Source organism: Saccopteryx bilineata, chromosome 4 (genome assembly GCF_036850765.1).
Source record: "Saccopteryx bilineata isolate mSacBil1 chromosome 4, mSacBil1_pri_phased_curated, whole genome shotgun sequence".
Classification (NCBI taxonomy): Eukaryota; Metazoa; Chordata; class Mammalia; order Chiroptera; family Emballonuridae; genus Saccopteryx; species Saccopteryx bilineata.
The window spans coordinates 282,507,311-282,533,681 of NC_089493.1; positions in this window are offsets into that span (position 1 = coordinate 282,507,311).

A 26,371-nucleotide genomic window follows, 5' to 3' on the forward strand; every position below is an offset into this window, starting at 1 on the left:
TGTTGGCTGAGCCTTTGTCCCAGAATTCCCTCATTATAGAAAGATTTACTCATTTATCATTTAAAAATCACTTCCTGACATCTGAAATGCTAGCAGTAAGGGAAGGTGACGTCAACTTAGCAAAAACCCGGGTCAGGCCGAGTGTTGTCCTTGGCTAATCGTGGTGTCAACAAGGCGAGTTTATTGATGACCCCCTCAAGCAGGGTGGATGTCTCCATAATCCTCAAGAGGAAAGAAAGCAGCAAAAATGACAGAAAGAAGCTGAGGAGCAAATGTGGCAAATATGGAAGTGGGTAGAAGATTGTTTTTTTTGTATGTTTGGGGTTTTTTTTTCAGATTTTATTTATTCATTATAGAGAGGAGAGATAGAGAGAGAGAGAGAAGAGGGGGGGAGGAGCAGGAAGCATCAACTCCCATATGTGCCTTGACCAGGTAAGCCCAGGGTTTTGAACCGGCAACCTCAGCATTTCCAGGTTGACGCTTTATCCACTGCACCACCACAGGTCAGGCCGAAAATTGTTTTAAAAACACAGAAATCCATGGAGAATTTTGAACTACACACAAGTGCAATTTCACATTGTGAGTTCTGAGGCCCGAGCGTGAGCTTGGGTACACATTTACCGCTGTTTGAAGACTGATGAGGCTCTTTAGAACCAGGAGGATGGCATTAGGGCCTCAAACTAAGTTTTCTTCATTCTAGGATATGAAACTGTAATCAATCCACTGACAGCCATGACACAAAAGGAACCCTCTTTTCCTGCTGTATGTGTTCTTTCTTTGCCTCTGCCCCACCCCCAGACCTCCTTCCTTTTGCATCTGATCATGTGACAATGAAGAGGTCATTAGCTGACATCTAAATGCTCATTCTAGACCCGACATGTTAACATTTTATTTTAGATGACTTCTGCCAACAACCAGGAAAATAAATGAATAAAGACAGATTGAAACATGACAAATTTGCAGGAAAGCTGGAGCCCTCTGAAGTACTTGACAACCGAAAACATGAGTCCTTGATTGTTGATGGAGCAAGATCACTGTCCTCCTGCCCTTATCCTCGTCACTTCAAATCTGCTGGTAAGAAGTCACTGAGCCCATTTTGTTTGACCACAGCAGGTGCTTCACGAGGGTGTGGGGGCACACACAAGCTGGTTATTTTGCCTGAAATATTATGTGATACATTGGAAAGACCCCCTGGACTTAAGTTGAGGAGATCTGGGTGAATCAAAATAAGCTAATTATTACAACAATACCAATAACAACACAGGGGATACAACTAGACCAGTTACGTACACTGTCTCAACTGATCCTTATAACAACTATGTGAGATTGCTATAATGTTATTCCCATTTTACAGACAGAGAGTATGTAGACTGAGGACAAATAAGCCTCCTGACTGAGTTAGTGACTGAGCTGGTATTTAAATGTAGCTGTCTCTGTCTCAAAGCCTATGCTTATCAATAGTTTCCTATGCTGTCTGGGTCCTAACCCAGGTTCTGTTACTGTTTTACCTTGTGATCCTGGGAAAATCACTTCTTTTTTAAGCTTATTCATCTACAAAATGAGATTGAACGAAAATCTGTAGAAACCAATATTTTCAAGTGTGAAAGCCCTGTTTTAATGCCAAAAATATTTTTCGGGCACTCAGATAATTTTTTTTAAAAAAGTAGTCCTTGAAAAAATAGGAAAAATATAACTTCTGTGTATTCAGTAATTTTATTTTATTTTATTTTAAATAAGAGGAAACATTTTTCAGTGGTTCAAAGTAAAGTGCCCACAGTCATACCATTTGGGTACATTTCATGCCTGCCACTTACTAGCCATGTGGTTTTGGACCAACTGCTTAACCTCCCTTGTTTCAATCCCCTCATCCGGAAAGTAGGACAGTAATAGCACCTCCTTCTTAAGACCGTTGCAAAGACCAAATGAGTTTCTATTTAGAAAGCCCTTAGAAAAATTGCCAGAGAACAGAAAATGCAATGTAAGTCTTAGGTATTATTATTAACTTGTATTTCATTAATCATAGAGATACTAAGATTTTAATATTATCACATATCTACTAATTTTTTAGAGAAGACTAGCTGTGTATTCAGAAACTCTAGGGAGACCACAGGAGTCTGAAATACAAAGATAGGAACCAAAAGACCAAATTATTTCTGAGCTTTCTTCCAATTGGAGCATTGTATTAAAAGAAAAGATATCTCAGCCCCCAATTTCTGGATGTCACAGAGCAACACCTCAGAACTTCTCTGATGGAAAAGTCAACAGTTCAGGGTAAATTATTTTTGTTTCTTTGTTTCTTCTACTGGACCACCAGCCCTCAGAGGAGGAAATTTACAGGTAATCCGTATTTGTAGCTGCCAGTGCCCCACCTTCACGTCTTCTTCGGGGCAACAAAACACATGAGTTTGTAAACAGCAGATGCTCATCCAGGGTGTGGAGACGGAGGGGAGGAGAGCCAGGCAGAGGAAGGATGGAGCATGACATGTACACAGTGACTGCTCTCAGATGGGATGGCCTGGAAGTTTTCCACATGGAGAAGGTTCAGAAAACAGCTGGATGTGCGGATGCGGGAGTGAGAGAAGGGAGCAGGAAGGGGAGTCATGTGCATCGAGGTGGAACTTGAGAACGCGGCCAGAGGAACAGCAGGTGAACCCGATTTTTCAGCATCAGCCCACAGGAACATTTGCATGTCGATGGTAGGTACCACCTCCCTTTCTCACCACCCCGTTCCCCTCACCCTCTGCTTCTCGGGGGGGGGGGGGGGGGGCCGTGGCACGCCCACTCTGTCTTCCTTTGCGAAGCAATTCTCACTCCTCTCCAACCCCAGCCCTATTTCTCACTTTTTGGTTCTTCCTGCCTGATCCTTTCACCCAGAATTCCCTACTGAATCCTGAGGTTTGCTAAGCTGCGTGTCATCGCAGGGAGTGTTGATTTAGAACAGGAATAGAGATCACAGTCCCTGAGCCACGCTGTTGGGGTTTACTTCCTGACGGTGTCACTGACGAGGTATGTGGCTTTGAGCAAGTGCCCGTTCCTCTCTAAGCCTCTCTTTATTTCTGCAGCTAATGGGAATAATAGTACCAGGACTGCCTGTCTATGGGGTTGTTGTGAGGATAGAGGAAACGCAGAGCTGTGCCAGGCAAACAGTAATTACCATGTAACTGGTTGTCCTGGTCATCTAGTCCAAGAGAGTCTTCCTTCTACGTGGACTGCACCTGAAACCACAGCTTTTACTTCTCCTGGTTCCTCCTACTTGTCTTTTAGCCTCAGCTGAAATGATCCTCTCGGTTATATCCCTGCACTGTCACCATCTGACTCAGCTGTGCATCCTTTGTGCCATTTAGTGCCGGGCTCAGACACATCAGCAGACAGTACACTTTTGCTCTACATCATAAAGTCAGTATGTTTATCTTCCCAGCTAGGCTACTTACATCCGGTAGGCTTCTTAAGGCACGGTAGCCACACATCTTATCCCGAACATCTGGTCTGCCCTCTCCGCAAAGTGACCCTTTGTCTGTCTGGATAACGGGGTTCGGCTTGGTGGGCAAGCAGAGGTTTTGGGGAAGGACAAGTGTGATCTCATTTCCCTCTCTGACATCACACAGTATCAGTTACGTGGGTCCTGTGTCCATATTATTTCTCACTCATTCACCACCACTGCTTTATTATTATTATTTTTTATTGATTGATTGATTGATTTTAGAGAAAGAAGAGGAAGGAGAGAGGCAGATGCATCAATCTTTCCTGTATGTGTCCGGACGGGAGATCGAACCCACAGCCTTTGTGTATCGGGATGGTTTTGTGTATCGGGATGGTTTTGTGTATAGGGATGGTTTTGTGTATCGGGATGATGCTTTAACCAACGGGGCTATCCAGCCAGCGCATCCACCACCATCGCTTTCATTCAGACTCTTCAGCACCTCATCTGGGCCTCTCCAGATCGTTCCTATTTTGTTCCCTTGTTTCCAGCTACTCCTCCCCATATGCTCTACATACTGTGAGATTAATCTTCCTAAAATGCAAATTCAATTATTGCTTACCTCCCTGTCTTTCCCACTAGACTGTAAATGTATTATATCTTTCCTTATGTCCACGGTCCCAGAATAATGTCTGATGCAAAACAGCACTCAAATTACCTAATGTTACTTTTTCCCTTTCTTTATGTTTATATCCTCAACCCTTAGGAAAAAAAAACAACCCCACACAATTCATATGTCCACCAGGATGGTAACAGATAAATACATAGTGGCATTTTTCATAGAATGGAAAAGGGAACAGACGATGAAATCAAAGAACTTAAGTCTACTTGTATGAGCAGGGATAGTTCTCAGCATCTCCAGTGAACAAAGCAAATTTCAGAATGGTATACATAGTACACGCACCTGATCAAAATTCATAACACACGACAACTCTTTACGTTTTTCTGATCAATCAAAGTATATAAGATATGGACCGTATATTAAAAAAAAATGAATTATTACCTCTGGGATGAGGTAGAAAAATGTCATTGGCAGGGTGTAGAATTTGGCTTTCTTTAGTATGCTTTATGTAGAGAAGAAGGAAAAGGGAGATGAGAGAGGCAGAGAAGGGCAGGGCGGGGAGGGGAGGAAAGGATGAAGGGGAGGAATGGAGGAGAGAGGGAGAGATCTAGAGATGGCAAGAAACTTAAATAAACTAAAATCCAGGAAGAACTGAGCTATATTGAGGAGGGAAGAAAGGGGTGGCTTCTTTTGCTCCTGGGCAAACAGGAGAAGGAGAAGTCCGGCTATGGGTTGAAGGGAGAAGGCAGCCAGCCAGACTGTGAACAGCCCTGCAGTCAGCATGATGGATCAGAATCTGGGCCTCCCATCAAAGGGAGAGCCTGCGCCCTCCAATCAAAGGGAGAGCCTGCGCCCTCCAATCAAAGGGAGAGCCTGCGCCCGCCTGAGAACAGTTTGTCTTGGGTGGGGGACAGGGTGAGGTGCTTCACTCGGACACAGAGGCTGCCCATTGAGGCTGAGGGTCGGCAGGGAGCGCTTGGAGCATATCAGCCTTTTCAGAGCACTGGGCAATGGGGTGCTAAAGACCAGAGACGTGGAGAGAAAAGCCAAGGCACAGAGTGTTTGGCAGTGGGGGGGGGGTGCAAAAGTTTGGGGAAGGGCTGAGAGCTGAGCCTTATCGCCCAAGATGCACAGAGACTTCACCAGGCTCAGGCAGCAGCCTCATGACACTGGGGGCGGGGCGACCAAGGGAGGAGAAATCACTGGAGACACAGAGAGCCAGGGTGGGGCTCACACAAAGAGAACTCAGTGACCCAGAAAGCTGGTGGCTGGTCCCCAAAGCATAGCGAGATCTCTAGCATCTGCCCAGTGCTTACATCCCAAAGTCTGTCGAAGGGCAAGTCCTGATTCTACTCTGAAAACATCTGAAGCCAGTCGTGAATTGAATCCGATGACAGCAGTGATAAAATTGTAGAAGGACTCACGTTAGATCAGGGGTTGGGAACCTATGGCTGGCGACCATCTTTTGATGGCTGCATCTGGCTCGCAGACAAATCTTTAATTAAAAAAATAATAACATTAAAAATACAAAACATTCTCATGTATTACAATCTATTCATTTTCTACCGCTCATGTTCATGGTTGCGGGTGGCTGGAGCCAATCACAGCTGTCCTCCGGGACAACACCAAATTTTTATTGGATAATGTGTAACGTACATGGGTGGTTGTATGGCTCTCAGGGGATTACATTTTAAAATATGTGGCGTTCAAGGTTCTCGCAGCCAAAAAGCTTACCGACCCCTGACTTAGATTATCCGGGCTCTGCCCTGACACTAGCAGACAAGGGGGCGTGCACTGACTTGGGGTCAATAGTGTCTTCTTCAGTCTCTACTGTTCCATGACTCACTGTCTGGCATATGCATATGGAGCTCAAAGATTGTTGACTGAATGAATGGGCGAATGAATGCAAGTCTCTGCTATTCATTCATCTTCTGGGTCACTTTGCTGGTGGAAAGTAAGTGATCAATTCGGGATCAAAAGCTCTACTTGGTAAGAGTGATTTTTCCCTCTCTTTACCTCTCTTGGAAACCTACAGTGGTCGTGGTCACAGACACAGTTTTAAGTAAAAAGTAAACAAGAACAAAGTATGTATTTTATAACACTGAATTTATTCAGTTTGAAGGGCTGTCATTAATTTAATGGTGTCTCCTTATTTTCCTGGTGTTAAAACGTTCTTTCTTCCATGAAATCATGATAATTAAATAGCTGCTTTAAAAGATGTACTTAATCAGCAAAATGAAAATTTGGCTATGCTTAGAGCCTCCGCTCCCTCCCCCCCCAACCCCAGGCAGGCTGAACTTAGCTTCATTCCTCCAATGACCCAGCCTTTTCCTCTCCCACCTCACTTCACCACTTAGCCAAATGGACTCATTATTCAGGGCTTGGATGAAAAAAACTTGCCCATTCCTAAAAAATACGTCCCGACTCTACAGACATTGTTTGATTTCCCCCCATAATAGACACCCATTGTGTTTATTGCTTTTTAAAAGCCTCAGCACATATGCTTTTACTGAGTCAAGGTGAGTCTTCCCCATCCTACTAGTTTGGAAGCTCAATGAGCACAAAAAGAATGCAGCTCTTCCTCACTGATGAACCCACAGGGACTCTACCATGCCGAGCATACGGTCATTGCTCAATAGAAGTATTTGTTAAATAAGCGAAAGAGTGTGTGTCACGGCAAATTTAGGGGAAAAGTCTGCTTCCCTTGTTTCTAAGTTACCCCCAAATATACACAAAGCACTTTCTCGTAATTCTCAGCCCCATCTTCCTTGGGAATGACAGTTTGCTGGTGAGCTGATAGATGGCCAGCTCCCTATTCATTCCTGCCCCTTCTCCCGCCTGGCAGCGCCAGGGTATTCTAAAGGGCGAGAGGAGCTGCACAGATGTTTTATGGACACTCAAAGCTATCTCAGTCATTTCTCATACAGGTCTTGTGAGTTGCTATTTTATTAACCTCATTTTATTCATGAAGAAATTGGGGCTCAAAGAGATTAAATCACCTATTCATCCACGTTTACGTGACAGTGCCCGGTGGGGCTGGCACCTGAGCTCAGTGATGTCTGGCAGCAGAGACCACCCCACTTTCCACTGCGTGTTATGTGGCCTTGTTGCCTTGTCGGGGCCCAAGGCAGGCCACCTTAAATACCCCACAATGGCACGTGGGTTACTTTAAAGTAGTTACCTGACAAGCAGGCGGTGCCGAAAGGGCACCTCTACCTGCCCGGTCTCCTTGGATGCAGAAAAGAAATCTGTCCCATGAAAGGTGTCCTCCTCGCTGGAGGGCGGCTAAGAACGACACCCATCGCACTACAGGTAAGGAATCCAGGGCCAAAAAGCTGACATCAACAGACCTTGTGGTCCCTTTACTAACATCCTACCTTAGGAGTCAGGAACCTTTTTGGCTGAGAGAGCCATGAACGCCACATATTTTAAAATGTAATTCTGTGAGAGCCATACAATATGTTTAACACTAAAGACAAGTAAATGTGGGCATTTTATGTAAGACCAACACTTTTAAAGTACAGTAAGTCTCTGAATTCTTTTTAATAACATTGTTATGCTGTTACTAATCAATGATGAATAAAATACTTCTTACCATTAATGCGACTTCTGGTGCTGCATGGTTTTCCTGATGGCTTTGTAGTCTGGTTGATACGTGGTGAGGTTAAGCTTCATGCAGGCATTGAGACTTCCATCCATTAAACGTGATCGAAGGTTGGTCTTAACATTCTTTAGATGTGAGAAGGACTGCTCACATGCATACGTAGAGCCAAACATTGTCAGTACAGCAATACTCACACGCTGCAGTGTGTGGTATGTGACGGGAAGCATGTTCCAAGTTTTGACAATCAGCTGGTCCGCGGGTTGAAGATTTTTCATTTCTCCCCACTTGTGTTTGCTCGCCAACTCTGCTTGCTATTGTGCAAGTCTTTCCAAATCTGTATTCAGTGACTTGAACTTATTCACCCACATGTCTGAGGCCTTCAGGTCAGGAGCTTGTAGCTCAAAATCTCTGATGGAGACACGGGGGATGTAACTCAGGTTGGCACTATCCACTGCACACTTGTGTGGATGGGTGATGAACTTAAAAAGACGATTGCATTCACGAAATTCTCCAAAGTGCACTCTGAATGACTGCAGGAGATTAGATGTGAAGCCCGCTAGCTGCTGGAGATCAAGATGTTGAGCGGGGTCACTTGCTGTGCATGCATCTTTAAACTCTCCGAGTTTTTCAAAGTGTAGTAAATGACCTGTTTCAATGTTGGCAATGAAGAGTTCCAGCTTGTTTTCAAATGCAAACACTGCTTGTTGAAGGGATAAGACTGTATTTCCAACGCCTTGCATTTTCATATTGAGCTGGTTCAGATGTTAAGTCATGTCCACGAGATAGTAGAACTTCAGGAGCCACTCAGTGTGAGCTAACTCAGGATGCTCAACATTTTTCATTTCAAGAAAAGTCCGGATTTCGCTCAGACAAGCCGCAAAACAGCTGAGCACCTTCCCTCTTGACAACCAACGCATATTGCTGTGCAGAAGCAGACCAGGATAATTATTCCCAACTTGATCCAGCAGTGTTTTAAACTGATGATCATTTAAAGCTCGGGCAACAATAAAGTTTACCACCCAAATGACCAACAACATCACCTCACCAAGCTGCTTGCCACACATCTGAGCACAAAGTGCCTACTGATGTAGGATGTAGTGAAAACTTAGGATGTGTCTCTTTTCATGTTCATGAAGAAGCGCTACGAATCCTCTGTTTTTCCCCACCATGCACAGAGCACCATCAGCACACACTGAAATAAGTTTATCCATCGGTTGATTTTTTCTTTAGTGAACTCAGTGAAAGACTTGAATAAATCCTCCCCTCTTGTTGTCTCTTTCATAGGCAAAACAGCAAGACTTTCCTTATGTAGTGTGTCACCGACAGCATACCTTGCAATCACGCTGAACTGGGATAAATGGCTTACATCTGTTGACTCATCCAAAGCGAGAGAAAAGAATGGTGCTGCATTTATGTCCTTCACTTGTGTTGCTTCTATTTGATTTACCATCATGATGGTATGATCGTGAACAGTTCATGCCGACAAAGGCATGTCTTTTATTCATTTGATTATCTTGTCTTTATCCGAAAAGTCGTCAAAAAGTTCATTGGCAACATCAAGCATGAATGTTTTGGCATACTCCCCATCTGCAAATGGCTTTCCGGTTTTCACAATTGCTAAAGCACCAGCAAAGCTAGCTGAATTCCAGTCACCTTGTTGGGTCCAAACCTGGAGTTGCTGCTGACTAGCTTGCACTCTGCACAGTAGCTCTTGACATGCTTTCTTCCTGCTGTCCCCCGCTGGATATTTCGATGCAAATGTAGTATTGTGTGTGTCAAGTGCTGCTTTATATTTGACCGTTTCATCAATGCAATTTTATCATTGCATATTAGACACACTGCAGAACCTGCTCTCCACAAAGGTGAATTCCTCTGTCCATTCCTGCTGAAAAGTACGATACTCCTCATCTTTTTTTTTCTTTTAGCCATCTTCTTCATCAAAAGGGTTTCTGCAATTAGCTAGCTGACTACTTGATTAAAAGGAGGGAAGTTTACTTCCTGACCTCACAACGACCCATGTACCATACGCATTATCCAATAAAAATTTGGTGTTGTCCCGGAAGACAGCTGTGATTGGCTCCAGCCACCTGCAACCATGAACATGAGCGGTAGGAAATGAATGGATTGTAATACATGAGAATGTTTTATATTTTGAAAGTTATTATTATTTTTATTAAAGATTTGTCTGCAAGCCAGATGCAGCCATCAAAAGAACCACATCTGGCTCATGAGCCATAGGTTCCCGACCCCTGTCCTACCTGATCCCCAATTTTGTTTAGATTCATCACCAATGAGCTCCCTAACTGAAACATCTTTGTCCTGTCAATTCACAAGTGTGTTGTTGATTTTGTCTATAAAGTATAAAAAGGCCAGCTGCTTGATTATTTCTGGGAGCATCACTTATGGCAGGGGTCTCAAACTCGCGGCCCGCGGGCCGCATGCGGCCTGCCGAACAATTTTGTGTGGCCCGCAGACTAATCCACGAAATTCAAAATATTTTGGATAAAATTAAGTAAGCCTAGGGGCCTACTTGTATTTTTCATTTCTCTAGCATCCTAGCTAGATAATAGCTTAGTTAACAGCAGTTGTGATGCGAACTACAGTTTCTGGTCGTTTTGTGACACTGAGTAAACTGTATGTATGATTGTGCTTGTTGTACTGATTTTTTTTTGTTTTCAACTGCAGTGAGAAAAGTGTTGCGTAACAGTTGCCTTTTGTAGACCTAGTGCGGCCTGCCGAACGGCTGTGATCTTGCTCTGCGGCCCACATGCTGAGTTGAGTTTGAGACCCCTGACTTACGGTCTCCTGTGCATTATTAAATTGGCTTTCCCCTGTTAATCTGGTCTTGTGTTCATTTTATTTTAATTTTTTATTTATTTTATTTTTTACTTTTGTGACAGAGACAGAGTGAGAGACAGAAAAAAGGACAGATAGGGACAGACAGACAGGAAGGGAGATGAGAACCATCAATTCTTTGTTGTGGCACCCTAGTTGTTCATTGATTGCCTTCCCATATGTGCGTTGACCGGGGGGCTCCAGCAGACTGAGTGACCCCTTGCTCAAGCCAGCGACCTTGGGCTCAAGCTGGTGAGCCTTGCTCAAACCAGATGAGCCCACGCTTAAGCTGGCGACCTCGGGGTTTCAAACATGAGTCCTCTGCACCCCAGTCAGATGTACCAGTTAGATGCTCTATCCACTGCACCACCTACTGGTCAGGCTGGTCTTGTGTCTATTTTATTAGTAGTTCAGCCAAAAGAATTCAAGAACAGTAGAAGGGGAAGCTTTCCCTTCCAGACAATTTCCATCAAAGAGAGACACCTGGTGCTCATCCAGTCCTTTGGTTTGTGCCAAAGTGAAAAGGCCAATGGTTCTTCCTGGGTGCCACCTGCCCCTCTGGGAACTGGCACACAGGGTTCCTCTTTATCACTGGACCTGGCTCATGTTGGCACCGTTCCCTACTTCATCAGTGGGAAATCATTACCGCATTGCTAGGAAAATGAAACAATGCAAGTTAGACGAGAGCTCCGGTGACACTGAGAAATGAGGAGCTGCCACGGGCGCCGTGCCTCCAGATCTGTGCACCTGCCAGCCGAGTCTCAAACAGCCCTCTCACATCTGTCTGGGAAGACAGGAAGCTTTCACTGTGGCGTGTGGGCAGCTCACGGGCATCCGAGAGCAGCCCTGGAGCTGCCTGGGAGCCTCATGCCCGGGACTGGGTGGAGGCGACATTCAGCTTTTCTACGGCAAGTCCAACTCAATCCAGCGTGGACTCATCACTGCTCGGAGCCAAGAGGGTTCTGGGTACTCTGTAGTCAGCTAACCTTCTCAGCCACATCCCTTGGACTCTTTGGAACTCCCTTTGGAGTAATACTTTGACTCAAAACTCCCTATTTGCCCAATGACCTATCCCGGTCAGTGTTCCTCAGTGTGGGAGCCCCTCTGTGGGGATTCTAGAAAGAGAGGATGAAACGTTAAATGATATTGATGAGTCCTAGACTGAAAACCACCTCCTTCCTAGTTCTTTTGCATTTCAAACAGCAAGGCTAGCTCAGTGCTTCTGTCTCTAACACCCTCTAACACTCCCTAATCTCCCTGTTTGATATGTGGCAGCCCTCAGGCCATCTGGGATTCCATAACATTTTCTTTTTATCTTATTTGTTCTTATGTTTTTATTCTTGACTCCTATGAATGGGGAATGGTACCCATTTTCCATTTATGGTGGTGCTGGAAGGCATTCTTTTCAAATGTATTTATTTATATTTAATAAGAAAGTCAATTTAAAGGAAAAAATGGACAAAAACACAGCACAGGTACTCTGTAGATACAGGGAAGATGGTAGAAGAATAACCGAGCTTTGGGAAACACAGCACAGGTACTCTGTAGATACAGGGAAGATGGTAGAAGAATAACCGAGCTTTGGGACACACAGCACAGGTACTCTGTAGATACAGGGAAGATGGTAGAAGAATAACCGAGCTTTGGGAAACACAGCACAGGTACTCTGTAGATACAGGGAAGATGGTAGAAGAATAACCGAGCTTTGGGAAATACAGCACAGGTACTCTGTAGATGCGGGGAAGATGGTAGAAGAATAACCGAGCTTTGGGACACACAGCACAGGTGCTCTGTAGATACAGGGAAGATGGTAGAAGAATAACTGAGCTTTGGGAAACACAGCACAGGTACTCTGTAGACACAGGGAAGATGGTAGAAGTGTCTGCTAGTTGAACATCATTCTGATGTGGCTCCTGGCTTTGTCTTGTTAAGCTTCCAGCCAGAGGTTCTAGTCACAAGCCCAGAGTTTCACTGTTTACCTTCTCTTCCAGTGAACTGAGGTTCGGTTATTAAAGAAGGTAGTTATATATGTATATTTTTTTGAGTATCACAGTGTCTCTTGATAGATACAAGTATGTATAATTGGCATGACCATGACCTGATAAATTGAGTAGACTTGATTTTTTTTTTAGTTTAAATGAAAGGAGGGGAAATAGAGAGAGAGAGACTTCCACATGTGTCCTCGCCAGGATCCACCTGGCAACCCCATCTAGGGCCGATGCTCTGCCCATCTGGGAACATGCTTGCAACCAAGGTATTTTTAGCACCTGAGGTAGAGGTCCTATGGGGCCATCTTCAGTGCCTGGAACCAACACGCTCAAATCAATCAAGCCATGGCTGTGGGAGAGGAAGAGAAAAGAGAGAGAGAAGAGCGAGTGGAATGAGAGGTGAAGCAGATGGTCGCATCTCCTGTGTGTCCTGACCAGGAATTGAACCCGGGACATCCATACCCTGGACAGATGCTTTACTACTAAATCAACTGGCCAGGTCCAAATAGACTTGATTTTAATACTATAATAAGAGGGACCAATTCAAATTCTCACCATTTGTTTCACACCTACACAAATCACTTCAAGAGCATTAACCTTCCTTCAAAACTGATCAGTTTTGTGCAAGTAAACCATGTTTCTTTTGAAGATAATTATAGAAACTCTCTTCTCCAAAAATTTTTCTCATTTCTTTTGACTGTTGTTGTTTTGTTTTGTTTTGTTTTTATCATGGATTTCCAGTGTTCTTCCCATTCTGCTTCCCTTCTACTGAACAATTCCAGCTTTTCCCTTCTCATTTGAAGAACATGATGCAAACTGAATGTGTGCTACCAGGTTTTGGGGGTCACAGCATACAAAGTACCCCATTTCTCCCATTCCAGTCATTTCCCTGCTTAATACACATCACAGTTACTATGAGGTTTTTGTTTTCCTGTTTGTTTACCGTCATCAGGTACTCTGTTGAAATTGCCGCACAATGCAGTGTCTATGGAAATGCCTAGATGCTCCTCACCTTGTACTTGCAGATACAACTGAGAACATCTTGACCATTATATTTAACACAGAATAATAGCACATTAGTCAAGCCTCAAAGGCAATTTTAAAAAGAGTTGAACCTAGGCTCTGGCTCTTTTCCACACAGTTCCAGACCCAAGCAAGACCCAAAATCTAGAGGTCATGAAACCCCTGCCATGAGGTTCAATTGCTGGCTAGTAATTTCAAAACGTGAAGCTACACCACCTGTTAAAGTATAGTGACATTCTGGGTTAAATACAATAGAACCGAACAGGATTTACTTGGGAATGCTATTAAAAAAAAAAAACCCATCTTCACTAGTTAAGTGGTTAAGTAGAAGGAAGTCAGAGAACAGTAGCTATTTGGATCTCTTAGAGGCCCAGAAATACTAAGACCAAAAAGCCAAGTTAATATTCAAGATTGGAAATAAATATCAAAGTGTTGTTATTCCATTTATTTAAAAAAAAAATACACGGAGGCACCACTCTGCACAAGATGGGTAACATTGCATTAGTTAAGACCTTCCTCCTCTAAGCTGATATAGGCGAGGACGAGGAATCCATGGATACAACCAAGCCCCTGAGAACTCGAGCCTAGGCCTGGGAAGGCACTGCTGGTGAAGGTGGCCTCCCAGTTTCTGCAAGGCTCCGTGGGAAGTCTGCTCTCTTTCTTATGTTTCTCTGTGGCTGCACATCGGTTTTCTTTCACTCTCTCAAAAGCCGTGTTTCTCCTCACAGCTCCTCAGCACCAGCTGACCCTCTATTTGAAATAGCAAGGACACTCAATCTTACTGGCTCCTACTGGGTGAGGCGTGACTCTTGACAGAGCCAATTCAGTGGGGGAGAAGGGTGGTAATCAAGGTCATTGCATACACGTGTGACAACAGAAGCCCGCCTCTGAGGGTGACAGAAAGTCATCGGAGAAGAGGGACTTGTAGGATGACCAGACACCCACACGTTGTCTACTGTAGAGAGATACGAACAAATAGAGACCATGTTACTCTAAGAACTTCTTTCTGTCTGTCTCCCTAAAATAGAAAAGTGGGGGCTAGAGTCATAGAAAAAGGTTGACTAAGGAGAAATATGTTGTTTCTATACAGTCAGAACCCAGAGTTAAGAATTTTCTATTTTTTCTAAGACAGTGATTTTCATATTCTAAGTGCAGCCAGTCCCTCCCCACAGCTTCCCCTGTGCTAGAAGTCTCTCTTCACCCTGAAATATATCCTGAAATATATTATATTACCAATCCAAATATGTCAGGGATTTTATTGCATTTGCATTTCAAACCTGATAAAATCATTTTCCGGGTTGACATTTTTCCTTGAAGGCAACTTCAAATTGAATATTTTTTTTCCCTTGTTATCTCTCTCTCTCTCCCTTTCCAGGCCAACTTCACTTTCAGATTGCAAATCACTCAATATCAAGAGAGAAGCAATGATCCGCCGATCCTGTCTCTCCCTCCCTGGCGCGCGGAGAGGCTCAGCTGTGCGTCGCCAAGTCAGGTCTGCACTTACAGGAAACCTCCTGCCAGCACCTGAAAATATCTTTATTGGCCGCACCTCACCCGTGGATCGTTGCCTTTCTGCCAGGGGTTACCAGTGGCTGCCTCGTGTTGTGTTCCGAAGGAAGGCGAGGTTACGAGATACATTCCTACTTGAAGGACTCCACCCTTCCTCGACCACCCTCCTTCTCAATTCCCTGTAAGCCCTTGAAACAAGGTCACAGGCTTGTTGTCAGATGACTCTGGAGGCGGAACCCTTTCTGTGTGTGACAAATGGAGAAGAGTGGAACCTAAAATCTATGGGGGCACGGGAAGATTCAATGAAGAACCATGTAGCACAGGGCCACACACGAATGTAAGTGAGCTATCGTGAGTTCTTTTTGATCCGTTTCCCATTATCCTTCATTAAAACCTGTTTATAGGAGAAGCTCTCCCAGGAGCCGTGTGCACTGGGAAACACCCTAGTTCAGTAAGGAAAAGTAAGGAAGAAAGTGAAACATGGAATCAGAAAAGTTGGCTTTAGCTTGGAGCCACTTGAAACCGAGTGACAAAGAGTGTGTTACTTCACCTAGATTGTGTTTTTCACCTCTGTAAACGGAGGGTGAATGATCTATAGTTTGTAGGGTTGAGGTGAAGGTACAATTAGAAGAGATGCCAAGAATAGCTTTGTAATCTTTTTTTTTTTTTTTTTTTTTGTAAAGAGGGCTCAGGGCAGGCAGAAAGAAAGAAGGAGGAGAGAGATGAGAAGCATCAGCTCATAGTTGCATCATATTAGTTGTTCATTGATTGCTTCTCCTATATGCCTTAACAGGGAAGGTGGGGGGCTCAAGCTGAGCCAGTGACCCCTTGCTCAAGCCAGTGATTTTGGGCTCAAGCCAACGAGCCCGCACTCAAGCTGTCGACCTTGGGGTTTTGAATCAAGGACCTCAACGTCCCGGGATGATGCTCTATCCACTGCGCCACTACAAGTCAGGCTTGTTTTGTAATTTTTAAAGCATGGTCCTTGCCATTGTTGATAAGGAATATTATACATAGACCTTCCATGGGCCAGACACTGTGCCAGAATCTGACACTCTTTGTCATATTGTATCTTTACTGCAACCCTATGTAATATGAATTTTCCCCTGGTTTGATACATAAAGCAACTGAGGCGCCAAGAGGTCAAACTCTCACCTATTAAGTAGCGAGCTAGACTTCCTTCCCAAGTTGTTGGCTTTACTGGCATTTTCACTCTATTCACTCTGCCAGAGGTATAGCTGTTTCAAACCCTAAAATTAAAAGGGAAAACAAATGGAAATTATTATGAAAGAAGAGAGAGAAATTTAGTGCTCAAAGAGAATTTGTCTTGGCAATTCCTCAAAATACTAATTGAAAACTTGGGTAAACACCCAGGACTGTCATCCAGATGGTGAAACATATAATTAAAATAATTATCCTAAATCTGGTAATCTAGAATTACCATTTATTATTATTATTATTAATATAGCACCTATTCATGCAGAATTAACTTTTTTACTTCAATTTTTTTCCCCCTGTACTATTTAGCACAGCCCCCTAGGCATGAGGATTATCTGTCTTTTGGATAAAGTCTTCATAAGGCTTCTCATTTGCATTTGCATACAGAGTGCTACCTCAGGTAGGGGATGATTTGGCCAGCAATCCTGCAATAGAGGGCAGTCTGATTCCTGTCTCAAAGGTGAGGATATTAATGTCCCGTATAGCTGTGCCACCTGGCTGCTAAATAATAAGGCAGGAATTTGGTTTCTTAACTATGGTATTTTATGTCACGAGTGGAAGTGTTTTAACATGCTTCTTCACTCTGGCCAGCCAAAAACTTTTTAAATTATGAAGTTCAAAGAAATAAAATGGAACTAATTGAAACCGAGGGTCCTTGTGACTTTGATTAAATTTAGTTTTAAACCCCAGCTCTAGAAATTGCAGTTACCTCTCTCTGTCTACTGTATACTTCTCAGAGACTCAGTCTTTTCCCTGAATAATGGGCAACGCCCAAGGCGGCAGAAGACAGTAGCCAGGATTTGGCAAACTGGTCACAAGGTCTAGACCGCAGGTAGGCTAAAAAGAGCATCTTGACCTAAGTTATGTTTCAGCCCCTGAGCTCTAAGATAGAACGATCCCCTGACCACTTTCCCATGAGACTGGACAGAGGAACACTGTGACCGACCTCAGAACTGTCCTCAAGACCGGAAGAAATTACTTATTACCCCTACCTCACCTTTGACCAATTAGCCCCCAGCACCACCCTGAACCACTCCCTAACCCAGTGTCCTGTGATTTTACCCTGCACAATCTGTAACCTATACACCATCGGGGAGTCAGGTCTTAAGCATTAGCCTCCTGTCTATGAATAGGACAATTCAATAATTTATTTTATACTTTATTTTATTATTATTATTTTATTTTAAAGTGAAAGGAGGGGATATAGTGAGACAGACTCCTGCATGCACCCCTACCGGGATCCACCCTGCAATCCTCGTCTGGGGCCGATGCTTGAACCAATCGAGCCACTGGCGGCTGCGGGAGCGGAAACAGGGAGAGACGGTGTAAGGGAGGGGGAGAGAAGCAGATGGTCACTTCTCTTGTGTGCCCTGACTGAAATTTGAACCCAGGATATTCATACAACGGGCTGATGTTCAATCCACTGAGCCAACTTGCCAGGGCGACAATTCAATATTAAACTGTTTTTCTTTCTGTACTGCAAACTCCTGTTCGTGCCTTTCTTTGGACCAGTGCATTCAGGAAGATGGACTCAATCATTAGGGTCCTAGTAACATAATGCGCAGAAGTATTAAATAGCAACTTTATTCATTAGAACAAAATATTGGAAAGTGCCTACGTTCCCAACTTTAAGAAAAGGATTATGTACTAATTTTGTTCACCAATTTGATGATATATTATCTAACGATTTGAAATGCCTTTTTAAAAAGCATGTGGTCTCATGTAATCATATTTATTATATACTTATGTTTTGTATTTGCTATATCATGTTGAGTGAGACAAAAACTAGCATTTAAAATGATATACAATGGATGATTACAATATTTAGAAAATTAACATAAAAGAAACTCACTGAACTATTAACAGAACTTATGCTTGATAGGAGAAAATTATTTTTTATCTTTTCAGGTTTTCATATTTTTATATTTTATGTGACAATGCTACTAATTTTACAATAAAAATAATCACTGACATATTTTTAAAATGTGCTTCTGCAGATAGAGGCCTGAAAATCAGAATAGTTATTATATTCTTATCAGGTAATAAAAAATAATAACTAAAATATATAAATGACAGTCCTGGCCAGGTAGCTCAGTTGGTTAGAGCATCATCTCAATGCTTGGGGTTGTGGGTTCGAAACTCAGTCAGGGCACATACAAGAATCAACCAATGAATGCAAAAATAAGTGGCACAACAAATCACTGTTTCTGTTTTTCTCTCTCTCCCTTTTCCTCTCCTTTTCTCTCTTTCTAAAATCAGTCAATAAAATTAGAAATAAATAAATAAATATAAACGACAGGCCTTTGGGCATTCTCATTTTCTGTTAAAGATGTCTCACAGCTTAGTAAACTCTATAATTGTGTGGATTTCACTGGCTGCTTTACCAATGCACTAATTTTGTTTCTCCCTGATGGATACACCAACTGCTGAGGGACTGAGGCTATTTGCCTATTGGTCTTGATTGGAGAGGAGCAGGCCATTATGCTATTTCAGATCATCAGGGCTGACTTACTGCAGAAGGTAAGTGAGCTGAGGGACAAGGTGGGGTGCCTGCCTAGAGAGAAGTGAGTTCAGGGGAAAGTGAGTTCGGGCAGTCCACAATTTAGCAGAAGGGTATACAAAGTTGGAAGACTCCTGTTCACCGTTGCCAGGTCAGTTTTTTTTTTTTGTTTGTTTGTTTGTTTGTATTTTTCTGAAGCTGGAAACGGGGAGAGACAGTCAGACAGACTCCCGCATGCGCCCGACCGGGATCCACCCGGCATGCCCACCAGGGGGCGACGCTCTGCCCACCAGGGGGCGATGCTCTGCCCCTCCTCCGGGGCGTCGCTCTGCCGCGACCAGAGCCACTCTAGCACCTGGGGCAGAGGCCAAGGAGCCATCCCCAGCGCCCGGGCCATCTTTACTCCAATGGAGCCTTGGCTGCGGGAGGGGAAGAGAGAGACAGCGAGGAAGGAGGGGGGGAATGGAGAAGCAAATGGGCGCTTCTCCTATGTGCCCTGGCCAGGAATCGAACCCGGGTCCCCCGCACTCCAGGCCGATGCTCTACTGCTGAGCCAACCGGCCAGGGCCTCTATCAGGTTTCTTAATCAATAGTTTCCCTGGTCAAGTTCCAACTCCTCAGCCTGGGAAGTGACACTGTGTAGATAGATCAAAAGGGAATGGGTTTTAGAAATGGGATCAGGCCCTGGCCAGTTGGCTTAGTGGTAGAGCATTGGCCTGGTGTGCAGGAGTCTCGGATTCGATTCCTGGTCAGGGCACACAGGAGAAGCGCCCATCTGCTTTTCCATCCTTCCCCCTCTCCTTCCTCTCTGTCTATCTCTTCCCCTCCCGCAGCTGAGGCTCCATTGGAGCAAAGTTGGCCCGGGAGCTGAGGATGGCTCCATGGCCTCTGCCTCAGGCACTAGAATGGCTCTGGTTGCAACAGAGTGACACCCCAGATGGGCAGAGCATCCCCCCTGGTGGGTGTGCCAGGTGGATCTTGGTTGGGCGCATGCGGAGTCTGTCTGACTGCCTCCCTGTTTCCAACTTCAGAAAAATACAAAAAAAAAAAAAAAAGGAAATGGGATCAAGAGGTTCAAGTCTCAGGTTGGTCAGTTGCTAGCTGGGTGAACTCAGATAAGATGTTCAGTATTTCTGAATGTCCAATGCCCTGTTTGTAGAGTGAGGAGAGTGTGAAGTGGAGAAGAAGGTTTGGGGATTGTGAATGACACTTAGGGATCAGACTGCTACTTCCTTCCTGTGTGACCCCTAACCCTTCCCACCCAGGGTGGTGCTTTTTGACTGTGCCCCAAATAGCCATGCTCTTCTTTTCTCATTAAATAGTTAAATATAAAAAACTAACTTTTTATATTAATTTTTAACTACTTCATTTACAAATGTATACAATATGTATTGCATGTGAATGATTTCTTTTTTTTTTCTTTTTTTAGATTTATTGAATTTACTGGAGTGACATGGGTTGATAAAATTGTACAGGTTTCTGGTGTACAATTCTGTAACACATCATCTGTCTATTGTATTGTGTGTTCAGCACCCCAAGTCAAGTCTCCTCCCATCACCACTTATTTCCTCTTTACTCTCTTCTCCTCCCCCCAGAGGCGGATTTAACAGTGAGTGGGCACACCAGGCATGTGCCCGGGGCCCCAACTTCTGAAGGGCTCCACAAAACCCCAACTTGATATTTTTTTTCTAATGACACTAATTAACACTTTTTCTAAGGGACCCAATATTTTCTTCTCCGCTCGGGGCCTCAAACGACCTTAATCCGCCTCTGCCCCCCCCACCCCCTTGTCCCTCATGCAATCACGATACTGTTGTCTGTGTCTATAAAACCTTAAGAGTGAAAAATAAAAGAAGATGTCTTTATAACATGAATAAAGTAAAATTTCTTAATCAAGACGCAAAAATCAGCCACAGGAAAAAAAGTCGGTAAGTTTGACTATGTCCAAATTTAGAACTTTTGTTTATCATAACACAAACAGTAGCACACAAAACCCAAAGCAATCTACAAACTGCAGCAACTCATAAAGACAACGATAAGATTCCCAGGGACTCACCAGGAAATACTTAACAACCAGGAATGGAATGGACAAAGTCTTTGAGCTGGCATTTCCATAATAAATATAGGAAAAATAATCTTCATTGGTAATCAAAAATATGCAAATGAAAGCCACCATAAAATATTTATATAGGCCAGTCTGACAAATTTCACAAGTCTGAAAACATGAATATGCAGAATGGGCACTTGCATACAACTGCCGGTCAGTAGCGTGGATATTTGCAACCACTTCAGAATATGATAGACACTTAATATTGTTTAAATACTTTATACCTTAGAGAATCTTTTAAACATTGTTAGTACCATTGTTTCCAGAAGGACATTAAAAAAAAAACTCTGGAAACATTCAACAAATGCAACAATGGGTGAACAGGTGAATAGATTGGGGCCTAATCACACACTGGAATACCAAGCAAAGATAAAATAAACAAGCAATATCTACGCACATCATAGATAAATCTACTACAAACTACTTTGAGCAAAAACTAAAACAAAAATAAACCCTTAAAGGATATGTACAATATGATTTTATTTTTTATAAGATTCCCAAAGTTGAAACGTGAATGGTACCTTGAATAAGGAGGACGTGGTCGGACTTTATGGCAAAGGGAAGACACGATACTCATGAAATTCAGGAGATGGTATCTCTGGGCTCAGTGTAGGAAGGGGCGTCCACGGTGGGACAGACAAGGAAGCCTTCCAAAGTATTGGTCTTTCCCTTTTGCTGATTGACTAGTACACTGTTACTGGTTATGTTATTATTTTATAACTTATAAATCCATAATATATTTATTCATAAAATATTACATAATTTTTTTTAAGTGGAGGAAGAGCACGCTGGGCCATTCTGTTGCTTTCTCGTGGTATTCATTTTTCAATCAATTTTACCATTGGTAAATGTAGAACACTGAAACCAAGCCAATTTATCTATTCGGGTTTTCTAAGACTATGAGATGACTAATGAATGGACAACCAGGCCACTTACCTTGTCATTGAGATATTTTAAATTTAGATTTAAATCTGTTTTAATCAAGACATGTTCTCCATAAGTTGAAGGCCATGCTAGTTATAAAAATGGACAATGAATAGTTCGTCAGAACAAGTGTCATTCATAATGATCTGTAGAACTGTCACTTTTCCTCAGATTGTCCTTTGATAATGATGCAGACTTTTCTCGCTAAACTGATTAAAGCTGGGTGATTGAATGATCTTGCAGATATGATGTCTGTTGCCCTATAGAATTGGACACCTTTTCTAACCAGCATGGATAATGTGAAAATTGTTCTGTTCCTCTGATGAGAGTCCCTTTAAATGTCAGGTTAGTTATTTTATAGAGTAAATGGTTAGCTTTCTGGTTTTCTCTACTTATCCTAATGGTGAAGATGTTCTCAGACTTGAGATTAGGGTTGGTGTGTTGCATTTTATCAATGACAGAAAATCTCCCTCTTGTCCACTTGGGTTGATCTTTCTGAATGTTCCTGGAATACTATTGGATGGTTCTGCAATACTATGGAGCAACCAAGATAAAATATTACTCCTCGCTGCATAAGTTGAAGACTACAAGGAAACCTGAGATCTTGGCTGCCAGGTACAATTCAGCAAATCTTCATCTTTGGGGCAATTTAGACCGATTGATGTAAGCTTTTGTGCTAGGTAGGGTACTATGAAGATAAACACCATTGTTAGGCTGTTTTGCTGTTTCAGAGAGCTTTGCCTATTGACATGAGGTATTCACAAGGTGCATGTTGTGTTTTCCCTGAATACACACCAGAATCATTTGGAGTACTTTCTTTTTTCTTTTTCTTTTTAAATTATACCCAGTGCTCATACCAAATCAATGATATTGGATGTGTGAATGTGAGGTTTAGGTGTTGATGTATTTTGATTTTTCTATAGGTGACTCAGATATGCAATGAGGGTTGAAAACAATCTTTGAAGTCAAACCAGTTCAGAATTTGAATCTCAACCTTAGCAGTTAGCTGCTTGGTCTCATGCTTCAGCCTTTCTCAATGACTAGTTTCCTATTCTGGAAAATGTAACTAGCAATGGTAACAGCCTCAGCAGTTCATTGCAAAGAATAAATGAGGTACTCCATGTAATGTGCTTAGGACGATGCTTGGCATCTAAAAACTGTTCAATACATATGGCTATTGTTTTATGAATATTTACTGCAGAGGTTCAGAGAAGAGAGAAGATATTGGAATCAGCCAGTGAAGGCTCTAGAGAGTATTTAAGTCCCTATTTCTTCTTGATGAAGGCAAAGCACCCTCCTTCTGTTGTATTTCTCCTACGCTGGGGACTCTTTCATAAGAAGTGTGGGAGACGTCACATTCTTCAAATCCATAACTTGAGTTCTAACAGCTCTATGTTCTTTTCACACCAACAGGCTTTCCTGAAAAGATTCTGAAACAAGATGACTTGGACTAACCCAAAAGTGTGGGTGGAAAAGTTCAACTGTCCCTGGCATCCTGCCATCCCAGACAGACCTCTCCTGGAAATATTTTATCTCTGAAAATAAAAATCAATTTAGTGGACCCGAAGATAATGTAGTATTCACAGCCATGCCATTTTTCTTCCAACATAATTCCCCCCCTGATACAGCTCAAGGGTTCAATTGTCAGCTGCGAGAGAGAGGGAGCATTTTTTTTTTTGCTGAGATAAATTATGAATTGGCTCCCACTCCATCAGCCCAGTGCTAATATGTCACCAGCCATCAAGGTCAGGCATAGTTTCAGTTCACTTACCCCCAAGGTGATAGAACGGCTAGCAGCACAGGGTTTTGATTATAGAGGTTCAACTTCTGGCTGTGCCCTTGTCTTAATAACACGACAAATAGCAAGTTACTCCATCTTTTGGTGCTTCCATTCTCATCTGTAAAATGGGAATAATATGACCCACTTCACATGGTTCTTGTAAGAATTTAATGAACTAATGCTTTTTTAACATCTTTTTTTCCCCCCTCACAGTGATGATATCCAAAAAGAACTGTGTGCACTGTTGCTGTTAGGATAGGGTCAGTGATTTTGAAAACAACTCAGATTTAAGTTGTGTGTGTGCTCTATGCCTGGAAGCAGATATGTATCGCAACTTCCGTTGATACTTGAAGAAACATACCAGAAATGGCAAATAAACCTAAAACCAGCATGCAAGGGACTTGTTTTCCTCCTGGCAACCAGAATAAAATGCCCATATTTATAGGTTTAAAGTTAGAGTGGCTACAATGCTAGGTGAGATGCAGAAATGTTTGGTGAGGTACAGAAAAGCTGGTTCCAACCCTGGTTCTCACAATAACTAGCTTTATAACCCTAGGCAAATAATTTTCATTTTCCTCAACCTCTTTTCTTGGCAAGGAAATATATCTAGGTTGGTGTAGATATTAAGGAAAAATCCCGCTTGACTATGGATTGAAAATATTTCTATTTATGGAATCAATGTTAGTTTTACAGAATAGTTCAAGAGAGGTCTCACTCATCATGGGATAATGCGAATGGTTGTTGATAAATAGCAGGCCTGTTGCCCTGGTATTTCACTGCTAAATAGGGTTAGGGTTATTAAACTGTTAGATTGCAAAGCCAAAGACTAGGGATTTGATCTGCTCTGTTCTGGTCATCTTCCGTTTGTTGCCAAGACCCACCCTCTATCCATCTCCATTCCACTCTGTGCACTAAAACACTCCAAGGCCATGTGTACTAGCGGGCTGCAGCTGCCAGACCTCCTTGCCCCCTGGCCCCTAGTTCAGTTGAGCCAATGGGAGGGACAAGTAGGAGATCAATAAGAGATCATATGGGAAGAGAAGAAACAATCACAGTATTTATTGCCAGGTTTCCTTCCTGCTAGAGTATGGGATACTATGGTTTAGTGCTCAGTGGTGTGGCCGACTTCCTCTAGCGAAGGTCATGTCTTCCATTCAGCAGTCTTAACATACATCTGTAGCTCCCACCAGGCTTGGAAATTCCTTTCTTCACTTGCCTCTAGGGCAGGGGTAGTCAACCTTTTTATACCTACTGCCCACTTTTGTATCTCTTGTTAATAGTAAAATTTTCTAACCACCCACCGGTTCCACAGTAATGGTGATTTATAAAGTAGGGAAATAACTTTACTTTATAAAATTTATAAAGCAGAGTTACAGCAAGTTAAAGCATATAATAATAATTACTTACCAAGTACTTGATGTCGGATTTTCACTAAGTTTGGCAGAATAAATCTTTATAAAACAACTTACTATAGTTAAGTCTATCTTTTTATTTATACTTTGGTTGCTCTGCTACCGCCCACCGTGAAAGCTGGAATGCCCACTAGTGGGCGGTAGGGACCAAGATGACTAGCACTGCCCTAGGGGAGTAATCTAAGGGTGATGATGGCATTCCCCTTGCTGTAAACTTCAGGATGCTTCCCTATCCTTTCTTGATTTCCCTATCTTATAATGAGTTCATTCATTAAACTCTCTTTAACTGCCTTTTGTGAATGTGCCATCTGTTTTGTGCCAGGGCCATGCTCAAAACCATGATGTATTTAAGATATGCAAAGTTCATTGTATTTAGTAGAGATTCAAGATGGTGTTTTTTCTTTTTGTTTCTATTTTAATTAAGAAAATAAATTTAACAGGGTGATACTGATCAATAAGAGTACATAGGTTTCAGGTAAACATTTTTATAGCCTTTGAACTGTTGACTGTGTTCTGTACCCATCACCCAAAGTCCAATCACTCTCCTGTCACCGTGAACTTGTTCCTTCAAGACATGTTTGGAAAGGGGCTCTTTGGTTTATTGTAAAAATCACATGTCTGAGTTTGAATAACATGCTGGTCATCAGAATTGAGGTGGCTAAGATCATGTGTTTCTTTATTTTCCTTTGATGAAGCCTCCCTTTACGCTCCCCCATTTTTTCATTCAACCGCAAATTATTAAGTATCTATTATCTTTGCAGATAGTATTCAACAATGTTGAAATAGGTATCTTTAAGAAATTAATGTAGACGAATACCATGTGATTTGTCTTATATGTGGCATCTCAGGAACAAAATAAATGAACAGACAAAATTGAAACTGACTCAAAGATACATAGAATAGACTGATGGACTGTTGGTTGCCAGATGAAAGGCAGGCTGGGAGGAATGGGTGAAAAAAGTAAAGGGACTAAGAAGTACAAACTTGTAGTTACCAAAGAGTCACAAGGATATGACATACAGCACAGGGAACATAGTCAATAATATTGTCATGATTACATGTGGGTTGGGTGGGTACTGAAAATATTGGTGGGTACCCTTAGTAAAGTCTAGGATTGTCTAAATAATATGCTGTACACCTGAAACCAATAGAAACTAATATTGAATATAAATTGTAAAATGAAAATCTAAATTAAAAAAATTAAGGTAAAAATTTCATTTTATATCCACCCAAATATTTATCATTTATAATGTTCCTCTTCCTTCCTGAAGAACTAACTGAGTTACCCACTAGTGCCTTTTCCTTCAGCCTGGAGAACTACCTTTCACATTTCTTATCGTGCACATCTGCTGTCACTGAATTCTTTTAGTTTTCTTTTATCTGAAAAAAATATTTTTTTACCATAAATTTTGAAGGATATTTTAAAAGAAT